Genomic DNA, 14,975 nt, shown 5'->3' with positions numbered 1-14,975 from the left:
TCCAGGTCAGGCAAAAAATGTCTCTCCTCAGCCTAAAAGTACCCGAATGCCCTCAAAATATAGCAAAAACACCTGAGTGTGGAACATTTTTAACAAACAAACAAAAAAGTTGATAATCTGAGGAACCACTGGGAGCTTCAAAAATTGCCTTCTAGACCACCTAAACCATATCATACTTAGTTGTTGTTGAGCAGGTTCAAGTAGTTTCTGACTTACGGCAACCCTATAACAGGGTTTTCTGGGCCTGAGAGTGTGTGACTTGCCCAAGGTCACCCAATGGATTTCCATGCCTAAGCAGGGAATCAAACCCTGATCTCCAGTCTGCCCTACGCTGAAACCATAAATCCAAAATTGGCTGGATGATATGAGAAAATGAAATTGGTGGTTGCTATGTTTGTATGAGAAGACCAGCCTCAGGATCCACCATTTGTGTATTCCTAATAGGGAAGAAGCTAAAGATTTCCTATTTGAGGTTCATGAAAGATGTGCCAAGGCTTAGTGTCAAATAATCATCCAAAGTAGGCAAGTAGCCCATGCATAATAGATAAATTGTCCCTAGAAGTAGTGGGTGGAATGTCCAGGGATTTTATTTCTACTGTTGGCCTAGGACTAGACCAATTTACTAGTTATGGGGAAGCTGCATTTCAGGATGGAGCAGGATGAGTGGATGGAGAAAGAATAATCATTACAGCTTGTATTACATAGAGAGAAACAGAGTCAGAATGTGTGGGATGTTAAACCGAGGGCTTGTTCTCATTACCCTGATGGCCTTAAATATGTCAGCAGTAACCCATTGCCTCTGAGGAAGGTTCTGAGAGAATAATTTGCTAATGGGACCAAGGCTCTCCAGAAATTTGAAAACCACATCATTATTTTTGCTGGCTTCTTGATGGTGCAGAATATGAACTTGGTGGGGCAAGGCAGGAAGGGGCGAGGGAAACACATAATATCTGAAATTATATATAAACACTCTTTCACCTTACAAATCAGATTGTATTATTTGGGTTTTTCTACTGGACCCTATAATATGCTATGAAATTTACTGAAACAAGGGGCACTTTTTAGGGGCTGATGAAAGGAAACAGTAGTTCCAGAATTCTTTTTTTAAAAAACTACAGAAAAATTAAAAATAGGTTACAGATTATGGTTAAGATAGAGAATGTGAAAAATCCCTCCCTCCAGATGTCAGAAGGAGAGTGAGAGCAGAATACTAGGAGGAAAATTATTTAGTTGGTTAGAATATTAAGGACAGTGAATGTTGTTTCAAGTCAGGCAAACCACCCACTGAAACCTCCAAGTGGATTTTACAAAATTCTGTCTATTTGCTTTGAAATCTTCACTAGCTCCCAGCCTCCCACAGGATCATTTTAGGAGACATAAAATGTTCCACAGCTGCAAATTCACCAGTGCAGAGTCCCAAATATACATTTCCAAAAAGCTGCTCCATAACACTCACAATTTCCTTCAGCATATATACACAAATATACATGCACTGAATTCTAACATAAAGAGCAAATAAACATTACGCATATGTGTTTCTTTCTCCTTACCACCCAAGTTTTCTAGACAAATTGACATTCCCTGTTATTCACCAAAGAAGCATCATATTATTTCCTAATATGGGGACAGGGGTGGATCCACCATGAGGGGCTGAAGGACACATCAAAGGAGGGTGGAGAGATGCAATTAAACACAATGGATATTTGGTTTGGGTTCTCCAAACGGAATGTCAGCTCAGAGTAAATTGTGTGATTACTCCAGCTGCTTCATATCTCTTTGGAACACAATCAGATTAGTCCCTCCCCTATAATGGGTCAATTTTTTTCTGCCCATGCATTGCAGCTAGAATCCTGGCTGTTCAATGGCTCCTTTTGAGCCTTGCTCCTCCCTCGCCTTCCATGGCAAAGGTAAACAGAATAGCTGTCTTGTGGGGCTGAGAGAAAACAGACCCACAGAGAGTCTACCACCTGCTAATTGGAACACACTGGGAAGGGATGTTGCCTGGCTGCAGTATAAACAGAAAAAAGGCATCCCATGGCCCACTCAAGACTCCATTCTCCCACTGGCTCAGGAAGAACAGCAGATTTGGCCTGGCTGAATTTTGGAACCTGTTTCATAAAATCATAGAGCTGGAAGATACCCCAAGGGCCATCTAGTCCAACCCTCTGCCATGCAGGAACACACAATCAAAGCATCCCCGACAGATGGCCATCCAGCCTTTGTTTAACAACCTCCAAAGAAGGAGATTCTACTACACTCTGAGGGAGTCTGTTCCACTGTTGAACAGCTCTCACTACCAGGAAGTTCTTCCTAATGTTAAGCTGGAAGCTCTTTTCCTATAGCTTGCATCCATTGTTCCATGTTCTACTCTCTAGAGCAGCAGAAAACAAGCTTGCTCCCTCGTCAATATGACACCCCTTGAAACACTTAAATAGGGCTATCATATCACCTCTTTACCTTCTCTTCTCCAGGCTAAACATACCCAGCTCCTTAAGTTTCCTAATAAAGCATGGTTTCCAAACCCCTCATTTTTGGTTGTCCTTCTCTGGACATGCTCCAGCTTGTCAACATCCTTTTTGAACTGTGGTATCCAGACACAGGAATAGACACAGTATTCCAGGTGACACCTGACCAAAGCAGAATAGACAGGCATTATTACTTCCTTTGATCTAGACACTATATTTCTATTAAGTTTCTTGTGTTATGGCCTTGAGCGGTGAGAGACTCTCACTCATGTCCCAATAAAAGATATTGAAATTATTTTCCTAAGTGGTGGTGGTATGGTATAAGGTTGTAACTCCACGAAGTAGGGAATGCCCAGCCAGCCTGGTTGTGGTGTCTGGGATCCCTATGCTTTATGGACAACCAGCTTGGCTCTGTTTCTTCAGTGATAACAAAAGATGAGATTGACGCTGCAGCTATTTTTGAGCTGCCTGCCTTTTGTTGTGGGCTTGTTTGAAGGACAGGGGTTTGGACTAGGTGGCCCTTGTGGTCTCTTCCAACTCTTTGATTCTGTGATTTAATTTCTAAAATGAATTCTGTGTGATATAAGTGTATCAGTTTGTCTGGAACTCATCTTTCTTCTCCTTCTTCTCTTCACACTTGGGAAATGTTATTCCTAACACAAAAAAGGGAAACCTATCACCCTTTAGGTGCTGTTGTACTCTAATTTCCTTTAGCACCTACCAGCCAGATCACTGGTGAGTGATATAGTAGCATACTCTATAATATATTAAGTACTTGGGACTAGTAGTTAATATCTGGAGAGTCACAGAATCCCCACCTCTGCCCTAGTCCTTGACATGAGAAAGTTGGCTGAGACCACTGCAGAACCTTACAGAGTTATAGCACTATGATCCCACTCCATTTATTTAGTTTATTATAAATAATAATAATAATAATAATAATAATAAACTGTTTATTTATATATCACTTTTCCAAAGATCAAAGGGGTTTACATTATGGTCACAAACCAGCATGTATGATCCCACTTTGACTGCCAGGGTTTCTTCCTATGGAATCCTGGGATTTGCAGTTTGGGGAAGGACATTTAAAACGGTCAGCCAGACTGCTGTAGTGCCTCACCAAACTACAAAGCCCAGGATTCCATAGGGTGGTGCCATGGTAGTTAAAATGGAATTATAGTGCTATTATTGTACAGTGTGAAAGCGATCTTGAATGGCAAGGAGCATGTTAGAAGTCAACTCTGATTTATGGTGAACCTATCACAGTGTTGTCCTGGCAAGATTTATTCAGGGGAGATTTGCCATTGTCTTCCTCTGAAGCTGAGAGTGTGACTTGCCCAAGCTCACCCAGTGGGTTTCCATGGCTGAGTGGGGATTTGAACCCTGGTCTCCTGGAGTCCTAGTTCAACACTCTGACAACTATGCTACGCTGGATCCGCCGCACATTATCAGAAATTATTTCCTATTTCCAGAATGGCTCTAAGCACTGGAAATATTATAGCATTCTGGTGGACCTGGTTCAGTGAAGACCATCGTCTTTGTCCATATGCCTAAAATAATTTATTATTATTCTTTTATGGATTTCCCTCTCTAATTTTATAGAAAGATGCAGTTTGGTTTTCAGATGTTTGACTATTTCAAGGGCCAGTGAGAGGGAGACTCAAATGTTTAGCATGTTTTTATTGTCTTACTTAAAAAAAATGTGTTATTATTTTTTTCTTCCTCCTTTCTTTCTTTCTTTCTTTCTTCTTCTTCCTTCCTTTTTTTCTTTTCATTTTTCCCCTTTTCTTTCTCCTTTTTTTTTTGATTGTATGTCATGGTTGTTGTATGATGATGTGTTTTTTAACGTAAAAATTCAATAAAGATTATAATTTTTAAAAAAGTGTTATGTGTCAATGAAAATGAAGCTGTCTCCCATGTAGAGAGTACAGGACCTCAGATTTGTTTCATACCCAGGGAGACCAGACATCTTCCTTTTCCAGGACCTGTCCTCCATTTCCACCTTCTGTCCAGGAAGAATTCCAAAATGTCCTCCATACCGAACATGACTAAGAAGCATGAATTTATATTTATAGTAGCGTTTTTAGCTTTTCTTTGGTCATTGCCTCCATTTTTCTTGAATATCCTACATTTTGCTGTGCCTTGTTCTCCTTTGTGGTGAAGACTTCTGGTCACTCTGTTCATACCCATGCATGTCCTCATGACACCTGTTTCCCCACCATCCATAGAAGTGTTGACTTTTCTCAGCGGAGGCACCCCAAGCACTTTGTACATGGGTCAAAGCATTGCTTCTGTTGTGTTATATAACTCCTAGGCTGCATCTGCACTGCAGAAATCATTCGGTTTGACCCCACTTTAACTGCCACTGGCTCAATGCTATGGAATTCTGGGAAGGGTTGTCAACTGTGGCAACAGAGCAGAACCAATTCTTTTCAATTCATTTGGAATTCATTTCCATTCCAATTCATTTGGAATATGACACCTACCTTAGACCTCTTCTGGAAACTGGCAGCTGGTTGTGGCACCTTCTCGCTCTGACAGAGAAGGCTAAATCTCTCACTAAACTACAATTCCCAGAATTTCTTAACATGGAGCCTGTGGCAGTTAAAGTGGGGATCAAATTGGATAATTTTTGCAGTGAAGATCCAACCTTAGGGTGGGGAAAGTCATAGTGTTTTTCTTTGGTGTTGAGTAGGATTCTCTTTCTTGTTTGTTGTGTGCCTTCAAGTCATTTCCGACTTACGGCGACTCTAAGACCAACCTATCCTTGAGGCTGCCTTGGTCACCTTAGTCAATGATCTCCGTCTGGGCATTGACAGGGGAAGTGTGACCCTGCTGGTGCTTTTGGACATCTCAGTGGTTTTCCATACCATCCACCATGGTATCCTTCTGGAACGCCTGAGGGAGTTAGGTATTGGGGGCACTGCACTCCAGTGGCTCAGATCCTACCTCTCAGGCAGATTCTAAATGGTGAGGCTGGGGCACAGCTGCTCTTCTAAAAGGGAGCTGACATCTGATGTCCCTCGGGGCACCATTCTGTCCCCTATGCTGTTTAACATTTACATGAAACCGCTGGGAGAGATCATCTGGAGACATGGGGCGCGGTGTTATCAGTACGCTGATGACACCCAAATATGGTTCTCTATGTCTCTGACTGTTGCAGTGACTAAGGATGGCATTTCTCCTCTGAATGCCTGACTTGAGTCGGTAATGGGCTGGATGAGGGAAAACAAACTCAGGCTGAATCCAGAGAAAACAGAGGTACTAGTGATAGGAACCCCAGGTCTGGGGAAGGAGATTTGTCAACACTTCCCCTAAAGGACAAAGTTCGCAGCTTGGGAGTACTCCTGGACTCATCATTACAGTTGTCATCTCAAGTTGATGCAACGGCCAGGAGTGCTTGCTATCAACTTCGGTTGATACGCTAGCTGTGCCCTTGCCTGGACCGAAGGGACCTTGAAGCTGTGGTACACGTCTTGTCTTGATTTCTGTAATGCGCCCTACATAGGGCTACCCTTGTGCCAAGCTCGGAAGCTTCAACTGGTTCAAAATATGGCAGCTAGACTGGTCACTTCCAGATTTGACCATATAACACTTGTATTAAAATCACTTTAGTGGCTACTGATTAGCTTCTGAGCACAGTACAAGGTGTTGGTTATTACTTTTAAAGCCCTACATGGCTTGGGCCTGAATTACTTGCGGGAACGCCTCTCCCTACATAATCCACCCCACACTCTCAGGACATCTGGGAAGAATTTATTGGAAATACAAACAACTAGATTGATTACAACTTCCCAAAGAACCTTTACTGCCACTGCCCCTAAACTGTGGAATGGCCTGCCAGAAGAGATCCGTCTCATTACCACTTTAGACGCTTGTAAGAAGGCAGTCAAGACGGAGCTCTTCTGGTGGGCCTATCCATCTGAACCTGTTTAGGACTCACCCATTAACCCTCAATGATGACTCTGTGTAAAACTGTTGTATAATGATAAGTTATTTTAAAGTGATATCACTATTGCTGACATGATGTATTTTTTGGAAATTACTGTATTTTATTGATTGTAACTGTATGTTTTTATTGGGTTGTAACCCCGCCTTGATCCGTAAGGAGAGGCAGGGCAATATAAATAAAATTATTATTATTATTAATATTATTATCCTGTGGTTTCCTTGGCAAGATTTGCTCAGAGGAGGTTTACCACTGCCTTCCCCTGAGGCTGAGAGAATGTGACTTATTGCCCAAGTTCACTAGTGAGTTTCCATGGCTGATCTGAGAACCAAACCCTGGTCTCCAGAGTCACAGTACAGTACACTCAAACCACTACACCACCTTTCTTACCTTTCCATCACCTAGTTCTTCCTCCCATGAAACCCATCCATCCACAAACCCTCCTTAACCAGGTTATTTTAACAGTATTTTTAAAAGTGTTTTTGCTCTTATAAGCTGCTTGGGTCCCTTTTTGACCAAAAAGTGGCAGATAAAGAAATGAAAATGCATCAGTGATTCCTTTACTGGCCGACCAAAATGCACAATATACTTTCTTGTGCATTTTCACTTGGCCAATAAAGATATCACTGATGGGTTTTTGTTTGGATTTGTTCAATGGCCAGTACAGCTACCCATGTCTGTTTTCGGTATTAAAAAACATGAAACAAACAAACCCCCAAAGTTGCCTCTCCCTCCCCCCCCCAGTCCTCTCACACCTTTGCAGATCTTTCTGTTGTCCCCTTTGCAATGTTGCAAGCAAGGTCCCCATATGCACCCTAAGCTTGCAAGGGGTCATATAGGAGAATAGAAGGGATCGTCCCCCAAAAGGAGTTGGGTTTGGGGGGCTGGCAGGGGAGCCTATGCAAAATCTGTGCAAAGGAAAGGGAAAGGGAAGGAAAGCGAGGCGAAGGGAAGGAAGAAAGCAAGGCAAAAGAAAGGGAAGGAAGGCAAAGGCAAGGCAAGCGAGGCCAGGCTCTCCCCCTCCTCTTCCTGCTGCTGCTGCTCTTCCCTCCCTCCCTCCCTCCCTCCTCCTGGATTGGAGGCACTGCCTGGGTGGTCCCTCTCTCTCGCTCTCTCGCTCTCTCTCTCCACTTTGGTGAGCTGTTGCTTAGCAGCTAATAATAGGCGATGTTTGCGGAGTAATTTGCCTCTTCCTCGGCCAATGGGAACCGGGGCACTTTCCCATCCACCCCGACCTCCCTCCTCTCCCCCTCTTCTTCTCCTCCTCCTCCTCCTCCTCCTTCTGCTGCTCCTTCTTCTCCTCTTTTCAGGCTCTCCGAGGAGGCTCTGCTTCCAAATGCGGCTGGGACGGGACGGGACTAGGCACCGGGAGCCTGCGCCCTGGCTGGGGGTCCTCTGAGCCTTCTTCCGCAGGGGCAGCCTCCCCCGCCCAGAATGTGCACAGCCCAGAGCCCCAGCCCCAGCACCAGCAGCCCCTCGCAAGCAGCCCCAGCCCCAGCAGCACCACCAGCAGCCCCCTTCCCCGCCGGATTACCGCAGGAGCCCTCCTCTGCCTGGACCCAGCAGCAGCAGCAGCAGCAGCAGCCGGCGCCGGCGCCCCGTCCTCGCCCGACCCCGGAGCATGGCTTCTGGAGAGCGCAGGCCCCCCGGGGCCCCGGGAGGCTCCGGCAAGGCAGCCCCCGCCGACCTCCTCCGGCGCCCCAGCTACTGCCACGCCGCCTTCGCCCTCAAGCAGATCGCCAAGGTAGGCAGCGGCGCCCCGGGATCGGGGGCAGGGAGAAGGCAGGGGGAGCAGGCGTCCTCCTTTCCCAGGACAGGCCCCCCTTCCAGCTTCTGCCCATTTGGAGCAGGACTCAGAAGCAGGGACTGGCTGCCTCCACATGTCCCCCTTTCCCAGGACCTGTCCCTCCCTTGCCAGCCTCTTCTGCCCAAAAGGAACTTCAGATTCCAGACTCAATCAAAACTCCCTCAAGTTCAAACTCAGAAGCAGGGACTGGCTTCTTATGTCCCCTCTTCCAGGACCTGTCTCGCCTTCTTCCCTCTTTCTGTCCAGGAGGGGCTTGAAAGTGTCCTCCATCCGGAGCAGGATTCCGAAGCAGGGCTTTCTTCCGACATGGAGGGAGGGTGGCCCTGAGTCCTCCTTTCCCGGGACGCCTTCCCCTTCCTTCCCGGTTCCAGCTTCTCTCCAGGAGGAACCTGAAATTCCTCCATTAATCCAAAGTTCCTCCAGTTCAAACTCCGAAGCAGGGAGCTCCTTTCAGATGCCGGGTGACCATATGTCCCCCTTTTCCGGGACCCGTTGCTACCTTTCCAGCTTCTGTCCTGGGAAAGCCTCCAATTGCCCATTATTTGGAGCAGGACTAAGAAGCAAGAATCTATATTTGTGTGTAAGGTGACCCTATGTCCTCCTCCCTTTCCAGGACATGTCCCTACCTTCCCAGCTTCTTCTGCCCAAGAGGAACTTCAGATTCCTCACTCAACCAGAACTTCCTCCAGTTCAAACTCAGAAGCAGGGATTTACTTTTAGACGCAGGGAGACCAGGCGTCCTCCTTTTCCAGGACATCCCTTCCGCCTTCTGCCCAGGAGGAACTTCAAAAAGCCCTCCATTTGGAAGAGCAGCACTAAAAAGCAGGCATTGGCCTTTGGGTGCAGGGAGGCCAGGCGTCCTCCTTTTCCGGGGCAGGGTCTCCATCCCTTTTCCAGCTTCTGTCCAGGAGGAGCTTCAAAGGGTCCTCCATTTGGAGCAGGACTCAGAAGTGTGCTTTTATAGTCATCTGCAGCGTGAGCAGGCGTCCTCCTTTTCCAGGACAGGTCCCTACCTTTCCAGGAGGAGCTTCAGCAGGTCCTCCCTGTGGAGCCGGGCTCAGGACTCCTTCGGAAGGAGGGCGAAGGCGGGGGAGAGGGCTGAGGGCTTCCTCTGGGGAGGAAGGGAAGGAGGGGACGCTCCCTTGCCTCCTGCCTGGCTGCTCCCTGGGGCTGGGGAGGGCTGGGGGGCCCTTTGGGGACAGGAGAGGAGGGCAGCGCCGGGGTTGGCAGCAGGGAGCAGGAGGCCAGAGGAAGAGGAGAAGGGGCCCTTTGGGGCAGGGACTTGGGGGGAGAAGGAGGAAGGCCAGCAAGGAAGAGGGGCAAAAGGATAGCCCCCCTGAAGCAAAAGGGGGGCTGGGCCTCCTTTCCCCACACCTTCCAGCAAACCATCTCTCTGGTAGAATTCAGTAGGATTCAAAAGCTTTGTTGGTCTGGAAAATCAGGATGCAAAGGGATCTTATGCAGCACCTTTGAGGCTAACTGAAGCTGGAAGCATCAGCATGAGATATGTATATATAAGTCAGGACGCAAAGGGATCTTGTGGCACCTCTGAGACTCACAGAAAGGGAAAACTTGATAGCATCACCATGTGAGATTTCTATATAAGTCAGGATGCACAAGAATCTAGTAGCAACTTTGGGACTCATTGAAAGAAAAAAGTTGGTAGCATAAAAATGCATATATGTAACGTTGCAAAGCAATATTGTAGTCCCTTTGAAGGTAACTGAAAGAAGAAGCTGCAAGTGTGAGAAATGTATATATATCAGGAGGCAAAGGGATCTTGCAGCACCTTTGGGACTAACTGAAAGGAAGAAGCTGGGACCAGGAGCAGGAGAAATGTAGATATGAGTCAGGATGCAAAGGGTTCTTCTGGCACCTTTGAGACTCACTGAAAAGTAAGAACTTGGTAGCATCAGAATGAGAAATTTATATATAAATCAAGATGCGCAAGGATCTAGCAGCAACTTTGGGACTCACTGAAAGAAAGAAGCTGGGAGCAGGTGCCTGAGAAATGTATATATGAGCCAGGATGCAAAGGGATCTTGCAGCACTTTTGAGACTCACTGAAAGAGAGGAGCTGGGAGCAGGAGCTTTCCTAGACTTCAGCCTGCTTCTTTAGAAGCAAGTAAGAAGTAGGCTCCTAGGAAAGCTCATGCTCCCAATACCTTCAGTCAGTCTTAAAGGTGCTACAAGATCCTCTTGCACACTGTCTACTGTCACTGGTAGATCAACTTTGCACATCCTGTTGTGGTTGCAAGAACTCAGGAAGCTGCATTCAAGTTGGAGCTGCAATTTGGAGGCAGGGGTGGGCATGAAGCCGAGGGGGGGGGGGGCAAACAGACCTTCATGAGGAAATAGAAGGGAGATGATTCCTGGGACACACACACAGACACCCCACACACACCATGCTAAAGCTTCTGTTGTGGCATGAAGTTGTTTCTCACGCTGCAGCCATCTAGGGAACAAGGAAGGAGACACCCCTATGTTCAGGTATCATTCCCATCTTTATCACTCCAGACTGGAGGGGAGAGGTACCAAAGAGAGGGGCCTGGATGCAGGAAGTTTCTCGCAAATGAGAGTCCCCAGAGGTCATATACCAGCACACATACACTACCCCATATGTAGGCACGGGGTCTTGTTGTCTGAGGCATGAGGTTTGCCTTCGCCCACAGGGCCAACTACCCCAGGGAAGGATGTTGATGGTCCCTGGAGCAAATATGCCTTGGCTAACTCTCTGTTTCTTTCCCCAGGGTAAGGCTGTGGGCCAGAAAGCCCCGCTGTGGTTGCGGGCCCAGTTCCAGGCCCTGCTGTTTACATTGGGATGCTGGATCCAGCGTCACTGTGGCAAAGTACTTTTTGTGGGACTATTGGTGTTTGGGGCGCTGGCTGTTGGGCTGCGAGTAGCCTCCATTGAGACGGATATTGAGCAGCTCTGGGTGGAAGGTAAGTTCCCTTTCTGGTTGGTGTGAATGCTGGAAAGACTACATGTCCTTTGGGAGCACGTTGGGGTGCATGCGGACAAATTGTCCAACTCAGTGGATTCTAGGCTCATCCTGCAAGAACATTTCAAAGGGAGAGGTTGGCAAAGGATTTTGTTTCTAACTCACACATGTGTGTGAATGCAGATTTGTGTGCCACTTCTCAGTTTTGGAGCTCAGTTTTCATCTCTTCAGGGCAGGTAACAAATCTCAGATCTCGATTCACTCTTGGACAGGAAAGCATGATTTTACGTTGACTGCCACTTGAGACCTCAAGACAGGCAATAAAATAATGAGTGTCGATATTATAACTTTTCTCCCTGGTAATTAAATCTGAATTTGTAGCAGTGAAGAAGAACTAGAAATTATGGTTGTAAAATATGCAGTAACGTTTGCAGAACTACTTGGCAAAGGATAGAGTGGGGGGAATTAAAGTGATAATTGTATAAGGAACAATCATACTAGGGACATCTTCCATCCAAGTCCCTTGGTGTGAATGAAAGCTGAATGAGAATGTGTGAGTGCCCTTGTATAAATCCAAAGGGTGTTTGTGCACCGACATTTTCAAAAGGTTGCACCACTGGTTTTAAAGCCATTTCAGTATTTTCCAGTTTCTAAATCATAGAACTTGGGAATGTTTGGGAAGGATCGCCTTCTGTGATGTGCAAAGGATGAGCATTGGTTCTGAAAGTCAAATGATGGAATAGAAAGCTTTATACCTTGCTATGTAGTCTTGTGGGATGTGAAGGTATAAACTGGAGTCCTGAGCTTTATTGAGAAAAAATGCATCATTAAAGATGGTACCTGAGATTATGCTTTGGATTTAGAAGTATCTGTCAGTTGTGTTCTGAAGGTTTCAGTAATGAAACTTCATCTTCACGATAGGTGGTTTCCAGAGTGTTGAAGGAAGCAGGACGAAATATTCTGAGATTCAGTTATTGACTGTACTTGGATTCTACACTTCCATTAAAATACCCAAAGTGTTTTGCATGTGGTTTCCATGCAAGCTCCCATTCAAGGACCATATAGAACCTGGCATTTTTAAAGCTTTGGCAATAGAACCTGTACTCTCAGAATATATGCAAGTTAGAAAGGGGTCATGGTGATCCTCTGGAATGACATTCTTCTTCAGCTAGTCATTCCCTTTCCTTTCTTTTCCTTTTTTAAAAGGAAAAAAAAAACACTCTCAGGCCTATTTAGTAATGTTTGACTCCATATGTGAGAGGCTGTGATATAAATGTAGCAGATATTGGGATATATGCTTCTTCGATAGCCCAAAGGGTTAATAACTCTTGGTTTTTTTAAGGAAGAGAGAGAGAATTGGTTTCTGTGTTGAACTTGTTTCCCAAGTGTGTACGTGTGTGTGTGGGGGGGGGGGGTGGCTTTCTACACTGTTCTGCATGTGTGTGCCTGTGCATGCAGTGCTGCTGTGAGTGTGTGCAATCCAGATCTCTATCAGTGCAAATACATGCCTCCACACAGACAGGTATAATTAAATTCTTTCCCCCATCTCAGAGGAGATGGTTTTTCTTGCCACCGGGCGCTGCTTGGTGCGTTACATTATTGATATTAAAATCCTAAATTATCTTTCTGAGTGGTGCTGAAGGAGAGGATAATTACTGTCTCTGAGTATGACTACGGAGCTGGCAGTTGAAGTTTGACTTGGGTCGCACTCTTCTGCCAGCTGAACATGGAATCAGGTTAAAGGCAAACAGCTGAACGTAAAAGGGGTCACCCAGGAGCAAATCCTAATTTCCTGCTGGAAACATTTGATAAAAATGATGCCTTTGTTATTAATAAGTTCAGTATGCTATACTTCTTTTCCCTTCTCAGCACTGCTATCAGGTCTGCTTCTTGTTTTCCATCTCCTGCTATTGCCGTCTCCTCTCTCTCTCTTTTTTTTTTTTTTTGACACCGGATTGTGCTGAGTTTTCACACTCTGGGATTTTTATTTTATTTTATTTTATTCCTTTTGCAAGCAGCCTGGGAGCTTTCCAAGAGCAGATGTTTCTCTGTGATGACTGTCAGCGATCTTTGGCGTTCCACACCTCCTCCCCCTGAACAACCCCAGCTCCATGTGTGGTCCTAAACTACTCTTGGATTTTGTTCAACAATAGAAGCAACTTTACTCTTCCACCCTCCCACTCCCTTTTAAATAAAACCCACACTCACATGAATGCCAGTAAAGTTTACCCACCTGTTTCACACACTGAAGGGGGGCTCAACCTTAGCCTTCTCCCCTCCCCTTCTCCTTGCTTCTGCCTCACTCACTGAGGCTTCTAGCAAAAAGGAGATCCATCAAAACCTGCAGCTGTTAAACATTTAAAGAAGGGAAATCCCCCTTTTGTAACCAACACATCTCAGCCCAAATCAAGAATATCCCCTGAGAACCTGCATAGTTGGGCTTGCACTTATTTATTGCTTTTGATGCTGACATTTGCTCAGCCTTAAAAAATTATTCTTCTGTTTTGTCTGTTGCATTGCTGGCTTGCTAGATACACAAAACTAAAGGAGCACAGGACCTATGATTTGACTAAGTATATGTGGACCTTACAAACCAAACTTTGTGGAACTATTTTGTTCAGAACAGGTTTCACTACAAATGATATAATAATTTTTTAAATGTTAACTTTTTATTTACATTCCTGTATTAGAAATTATATACTGCATCAATAGTGTGGACAACTCTATTGTGATATGTACTTTGTATAGCCCCGAATTATTGTTTATCCTCTCAGTTTGCTGGCATTTGCTAAACAGAGCATTGTGATACTTTCTTTCTGTTGCTTGGTGTGTGGCTTGAAAGCTGGCAGGGAAAAGCTGGCATACAAGTTGAAATAAAAAAAGATAACAACCATAGATATTGTTTTGCCTCCCTCTGTTTTCTGTTCTGCAAAACGCAGTTGTGATTGCTTGGTTGTTGTGTGCTGTAGGGAGGTGGTTGTTGTTGTTTTGTCAGAAACTGGTAACCTTTGAGGGCTATAAAGGTATACTTTGAACTGGCTTGCACCTCTCTTTTCAACTGTTGTGTATTACTTGCATCAGAAATTGTTTGCTGTCCATGTTTTTGTTTTCTAGATCAGAAAATCTTCAACTTAAATCCCATTGACTCTATGCTGAGTTAAATACAGGACTTCTTATGTATAGGTGGCAAACATTTGAATCTACCCCTGAATTGTCCATATATGGAACCACATTCTGTAACCAGGGAAGAATGATGACTGTTGCTCCAAGTCTTGGTTTTGTTCAAACCGTGCCCTTTACCACCTTTGCTTGTTTTGATTTCAGCATAGCTCTATAGGCATGCCTCATGGGCAAGGGTGGGGGAAATTATATAAGGCCCACATGCTTGTGGTGGGTGGGGTTGAAGCCAGAAGTGTGGGTGGGCCTGAGCCAAAGGAAGGAAGACCCACCCTGTTTCACTCATTCTGCCATCTCCTTATTCTTTCTCTCATACACTTTTTTCACTCTCCCCCTTCCCATTCAGCATGCTTCCAGGGTAGAGATAGATAACACTTGCTGAGATCTGAATGGATCACTTGCCCCCAACCTGCCATTACTCTGGCCTTGCTGGCTCTCACCTCTTTCCCATTTGCCAGAAACCTAAACTGATTGCTTAAACAAGGCTGCTCCCTTCCCTTGCTCTGTCCATTGTCTACCTTACCTTTTCCCTTGTAAGATTCATGAAATCACACTAAGAGCATCCTGTAGCCCAGTGCGACTTAAACTGGTGGTCCATGGGCTGGTGTAGGTCTATGAACCATCAATTGTCAGTT

General features: G+C 45.4%; 1 protein-coding gene across 1 annotated transcript in view; it reads left to right on the top strand.

Annotated features, from left to right (window-relative positions):
• Positions 1-8,089: 8,089 nt before the first annotated feature.
• The window catches only part of PTCH2 (patched 2), a 72,873-nt gene continuing 65,987 nt past the window's right edge, over positions 8,090-14,975 (top strand). The window contains exons 1-2 of the mRNA XM_089515038.1: positions 8,090-8,158; positions 10,972-11,164. The gene's annotated coding sequence lies outside the window, so the exon portion shown is untranslated. The remainder of the gene's footprint in view (positions 8,159-10,971; positions 11,165-14,975) is intronic.

This window comes from Sceloporus occidentalis, unplaced genomic scaffold (assembly GCF_023333645.1).
Source record: "Sceloporus occidentalis isolate IW3139 unplaced genomic scaffold, rSceOcc1.0.p SCAF_3, whole genome shotgun sequence".
NCBI classification, from domain to species: domain Eukaryota; kingdom Metazoa; phylum Chordata; class Lepidosauria; order Squamata; family Phrynosomatidae; genus Sceloporus; species Sceloporus occidentalis.
This window is presented reverse-complemented; position numbering and strand designations above follow the sequence as displayed.